Consider the following 6,351-nt stretch of genomic DNA (forward strand, 5'->3'; position numbering starts at 1 on the left):
CAAAGAAGGAACGTCTTCTACACAATCTGGATGTAGTTCGTGCCCTCAAGTTCTACTTGCAGGCAACTAAGGATTTTCGACAAACGTCTTCCCTGTTTGTCGTGTACTCTGGTCAGAGGAGAGGTCATAAGGCTTCGGCTACCTCTCTCTCCTTCTGGCTTCGTAGCATAATTCGTTTAGCCTATGAGACTGCTGGACAGCAGCCTCCTGAAAGAATTACAGCTCATTCTACTAGAGCTGTGGCTTCCACTTGGGCCTTTAAGAATGAGGCCTCTGTTGAACAGATTTGCAAGGCTGCAACTTGGTCTTCGCTTCATACTTTTTCCAAATTTTACAAATTTGACACTTTTGCTTCTTCGGAGGCTATTTTTGGGAGAAAGGTTCTTCAGGCAGTGGTTCCTTCTGTATAATGAGCCTGCCTATCCCTCCCGTCATCCGTGTACTTTTGCTTTGGTATTGGTATCCCAGAAGTAATGATGACCCGTGGACTGATCACACATAACAGAAGAAAACATAATTTATGCTTACCTGATAAATTCCTTTCTTCTGTTGTGTGATCAGTCCACGGCCCGCCCTGTTTTAAGGCAGGTAAATATCTTTTAAATTATACTCCAGTCACCACTTCACCCTTGGTTTCTCCTTTCTCGTTGATTCTTGGTCGAATGACTGGGAGTGACGTAGAGGGGAGGAGCTATATGCAGCTCTGCTGGGTGAATCCTCTTGCATTTCCTGTTGGGGAGGAGTTATATCCCAGAAGTAATGATGACCCGTGGACTGATCACACAACAGAAGAAAGGAATTTATCAGGTAAGCATAAATTATGTTTTTCTTCCTCAGGACAAAAAGTCTGAAGATAATCTAAAGCTTCTAATCATTTTCGTTCTTTTCATAAGAATAAGGAACAAAAGGTTGACACCTCTGCTCAGAAGCAAGGCACCTCTGGCACAGTCTGGAGGCCTAGTGCTAAATGGAACAAGTCGAAAGGAAAAAAAAAGTATCCTTTCTACCAAAACTGCATGAAGGTGTGGCCCCCAATCCAGGGATTCTGGTAGGGGGCAGGTTAAGCCTCTTTCAGGAGGCTTGGTTTCAGTATATTCCAAATCCCTGGGTTCTGTATATAGTTCCCAGGGGTATTGAATAGGATTCAGAACAAGGCCTACCAGAGGAAGTTTTTTTCGGTCCAGTGTTCCAAGGAATCATTTAAAAGCTCTAGCCTTTTTCCAATCTGTCTTAGATTTGGATGCTATGGCAGTAATTGTACCAGTTCATTTGGAGGAACAGGGGATGGGATTTTATTCAAATCTTTTTGTTGTTCCAAAGAAAGAAGGTGCTTTCAGTCCAGTCCTAGATTTGAAATCTCTGAACACGTTTGTAAGGATTCCATCTTTCAAGATCGAAACTAATCGGACCATTCTGCCATTTGCTCAGCAAAGTCAGTTTATGTCCACAAAAAGATTTAAAGGGATAGTCTAGTCAAAATAAACTTTTGTGATTCAGATAGAGCATGCAATTTTAAGCAACTTTCTAATTTACTCCTATTATTTTTTTTCTTTGTTCTCTTGGTATCTTTATTTGAAAAAGCAAGAATGTAAGCTTAGGTGCTGGCCCATTTTTGGTTCAGCACCTGGGTAGCGCTTGCTGATTGGTGTCTAAATGTAGCCATCCAATCAGCAAGCTCTACCCAGGTGCTGAACCAAAAATGGGCCGGCTACTTAGCTTAAGATTCCTGCTTTTTCAAATAAAGATGCAAAGAGAATTAAGAAAATTTGATAAAAGGAGTAAATTAGAAAGTTTCTTAAAATTGCATGCTCTATCTGAATCATGAAAGTTTAATTTTGACTAGACTATCCCTTTAAAGGATGCTTACCTTCATGTTCCTATTCACATGGAACATTACCGGTTTCTGAGGTTTACTTTTCTGGGCAAGCATTTTCAATTTGCTGCTGTACCATTTGGTCTGGCTACAGCTCCAAAAATATTCACAAAGGTTCTGGGTGCCAATTTGCCTGTGATTAGGACTTGGGGTATTGCAGTGTTTCCATACCTGGATGACATCTTGGTTCAGGCTCTGCCTTTTCCTTTAGCAGAATCTCACACCAACCGACTCTTGTTGTTTCTTCAATAGCATGGATGGAGGATCAATTTTCCAAAAAAGTTATTTAGTTCTTTAACCCTTTGAGTGCTAATGACGGCTCTGAGCCGTGACAGAGTTTCCCACTCTAGTGCTAATGACGGCTCAGAGCCATCACTAGCACTCTCCCACCTTGAGGGAGATCTGGGGGCTCCCACCCGCTATTACCCCGGCGATCGTGCCTGTAGTGTGACAGGCATCGCCGGGGCTTCCCGTTTTGCATAGTGACGTCACGCGCAATAATGTGATGACGTCACTGTGCAACTTTATTTATACTTAACAATGTTAAGTGTAGGAACAGGGGGCATGATGCTTAGAAGCCTGTATCTCAGGCATCTAAGCAGCTACAGACCCCCAAGACCCACCATTGAAAAGGTAATCGCTAACCGTTCCAACAGTGTAAGTCTTGGGGGTCTGAAAAAAATAAAAAAAAGTTAAAAAAAATTGATAAAAAAAATAAAAAAAACATTAAAAAATCTTAGCAGCCAGGTGGGAAAGTGCTTAGCACTCAAAGGGTTAAACAAAAGTAACTTTTTAGGGTTTTCAAATAGATTCAGTCTCCATGTGTAAGGATCGTATAAACTCTGTTCGTACAAAAATGCAAACTGCTCTCTGACTACATATTGAGTAACCTATGCCTTCACTCTTTGCTTTGGCATTGAAGTATTTCCTGTTCCTGCTTCCTGTTTGTTGCTTGACTTCCTGTTAGTGACATTACCTAAGTTTGGATGCTTGCTGCCTGCCTTTGAACCTTGCACTGTCCTGACGTTTCTGAATTTGGCACAGTTAGTACTACTGCTTGGATTGTCCCTGTTGCTGTTTTCCAGCTCCATTACCTTATTGCCTGCTTTGCCTATTTGTTTATCCTTTCTCAGGCACTGACTTTGCTGCTGCTTGCAGTTTGTATTCAGCAAATAGTATTTCTTTTCATTAGCCCCAAAACTGGCATTCTTTTTGCTTTTCCAAGGAAAGGCATTTACTTTGTTTAAAACAGAAGTTGGCATTACCTTTACTTTACCCAGGAGTGGCATTTCCTTTGTTTAGCCCAGAAGCGTGTACTACAGTCCTTATCCCTGAAGTGGGCCTTTCAGTTCTTGGCTCTTGTCTGTCTGAACTTGCACATGAACATCAGGTATACTGTTTTGTACAGTTTTTCTCTGTTAACTCTTGCTTGTACCTGTTTCCAGTAAAAAATATTTCAGGATAGTACTTGCTATTTGCCTGTGTAATTTCTCCTAATAAACAGGACTGTTGTATATAGTTGAGTCTCCAGTCTATTGCTATGCAATCTGTCCAGTTCCCTGCTAACCCTGCCATAGGGCTCCGCCCTGTTCCAGAGGCCAGAATTATGACACCATGAGTCTTTCTCTAACAGAGCAGAGAAGGTTAAAACTGGTGTCAGCTTGTCTGAATCTTCAGTCTCTCTTTTTTTCCTTTGGTTGCTCTTTCTATTGAAGTCCTAGGTCTCATGATTGCAGCTTCAGATGCATTTCCGTTTGCACATTTTCACATGAGGCCTCTTCAGCTTTGTATGCTGCATCAATGGTGCAGAGATTATACTCGATTGTCTTAAAGAATATGGTTGGATCCCAGTACAAGTCAGTCTCTAACTTGGTGGCGTGATCAACAGTTTATTATTCAGGGGTCTTCTTTTGCTCATCCTACCTGGACTGTCATTACTACAGATTCAAGTCTCACAGGTTGGGGAGCTGTTTCGGGGTCTCTGAGAGAACAGGGAGTTTGGGATTTTCGTTAGGCGAGGTTACTAATACATTTCTAGAACTCCATACAATTTTCAGGGCTCTTCAAACTTGGCCTCTGCTAAAAAAGAGTCTAATCTCCGTTTCAAGAAAGACAATGTCACAGCAGTAGCTTATGTCAGCCATCAAGGGGGAACTCACAGTTCCCTAGCAATGACGGTGGTGTCTCGAATTCTCTCATGGGCAGAAATCAATTCCTGTCTACCCCTGTGATTCATATTCCGGTGATGAACAATTAGGACTTTCTCATTCGCCAGTCTCTACATCCAGGAGAGTGGTGTCTTCAGCAGGATGTGTCAGATCAGATTGTGGAACTTTGTGGTCTTTCAGAGGTAGATCTGTTGGCCTCTCGTTTGAACAACAAACTTCCCAGGGACCCTCAAGCAGAGTTTGTAAATGTTCTAGTAGCTCCTTGGTCATTTCAGCTTGCTTATCAGTTTCCTCCTCTGGTACTTCTACTCAGAGTAATCTCCAAGATAAATCTGGAAGATTTGGTATGCAGTTCAGCTGCCATCCTTGGCCTCTTCCTCTGCGGTCAGACCTTTTTTTAAAGCCAGTTTTTCCATGCAGATCTCAAATCTCTGAACTTGATTTCATGTAAATTGAACTGTTATTTCTTAGACATAGAGGTGTCTCCATGGGCGTCCACAAGGGGGGGGCAAGAAGGGGGGATCTGTCCCCCCCCCTGGATATTCCTCCCCACATGGAGTAAAACTGTAGAAAAAAAGAAAATTTTAAGTCTGTTTCTATTCTTTTTAATCAGTTCAGTTTTGAAGGAAGAAGCACAGTATTGTGGGAGTTACAAAGCATTCTGGAATATATAGTTTACTATATCCTACTGTATTGTGTCACTGCAGTTTTGGACTCTAATTCCCAGCATGCATAGTAAAGTTTTCTTCTACAAGATATGACGAGTCCACGGATTTCATCCTTGTGGGATTTATCCTCCTGCTATCAGGAAGTGGCAAAGAGCACCACAGCAGAGCTGTATATATAGCTCCTCCCTTCCCTCCACCTCCAGTCATTCTCTTTGCCTGTGTTAGTAATAGGAAGAGGTAAAGTGAGGTGTTAGTTTTAGATTCTCCAATCAAGATATTTTTTGTTTTAAAATGGTACCGGTGAGTACTATTTTTCCTCAGGGAAAAATTGTCAGTCTGGATTCCCAAGAGGAATGAAGAGATCTTTTTTATCCCCTGAGGTTGATGATCTTAGCAGACGTTACTAAGATCCATTCTAGTTCCCACATAGTTTCTGAAGGTAGTGCAAGAAAAATCTTCAGTGTGGAGAACGGTGTCATGCTACAAGCAGCATTGAGGTATGTTCAGTCTTTTATTTCTGAGGAGACTTGTTATATCAGAACTGGCTGACATTATTCCCTGTAAGGGAAGGGGTAAGCAGTAGACATATAAGGATTATGAGTTACTGAACTTACTGGTGCATACATAATGATTACTATGGTATGGAGCTTAATAGGGGCTTGACACTGGGAGAGGCAGCTGTGCATTTACTATGTTTAACAAGGGCATAACGAATATGTGTGTGTTAAAACTTTTGGGGACCACATGGCTTATGAAAACCGCTTCCCATGCGGTTAGGGAGACTGTTGATGCGACGCCCATGGTGGAGGGGGCCTATTTCGCGCGGTCAGATGTGCAGTTTTCTCCTATATAGAAGGCAGCAGGCACTAGCTTCGGTGGGGCCTAAAGTGGAAAATCAATCACCGGATCGTTGATTCAATCTTCAGTACCCTGGGGGCAGGTAGGCGCCACAGCAGGGGCAGGGGCTGTTATCGTTGTTTAAAGTTTTTTACAAGATAAAAAATACTTTTTACAGGGTGATATAGCTTTGCTCAATTGGTGCAATAATTTTTGGCAAATTTGAACTGCTTAGTTTAATTGTTTAGTACTAAAAATCGGTTTTGGTGCAGTACAGAAAAATTGTTGCGCTTTTATTATTTAAAGGCGCAGTACATTTTTTTCTGTAAATTGTTTTAATCAATAATAAAGGTTAAAAACGAATATTGTGGCTATTGCTAGTCTGTTTAACATGTCTGAACTTGAGGAAACTCCTTATTCTATGTGTTTAGAAGCAATTGTGGAACCCCCTCTTACTTTGTGTACCTCTTGTACTGAAAGGGCCTTACAATGTAAAAAGCATATTTTATGTAAAGAAAGTGTGCCTAAGGATGATTCTCAGTCTGAAGAGAATCAGGATATGCCGTCTAATTCTCCCCAAGTGTCACAACCTTTAACACCCACCCAAGCGATGCCGAGTTCCTCAAATGTGTCTAATTCTTTTACTCTGCAGGATATGGCTGCAGTTATGTCAACTACCCTTACAGAGGTATTATCTAAGTTACCAGTGTTACAGGGTAAACGCAGTAGGACAGGAATTAATTTGAATACTGAATCCTCTGATGCTTTGTTGGCTAGTTCCGATGTGCCCTCACAAGGATCTGAG

Source organism: Bombina bombina, chromosome 1 (assembly GCF_027579735.1).
Source record: "Bombina bombina isolate aBomBom1 chromosome 1, aBomBom1.pri, whole genome shotgun sequence".
Classification (NCBI taxonomy): Eukaryota; Metazoa; Chordata; class Amphibia; order Anura; family Bombinatoridae; genus Bombina; species Bombina bombina.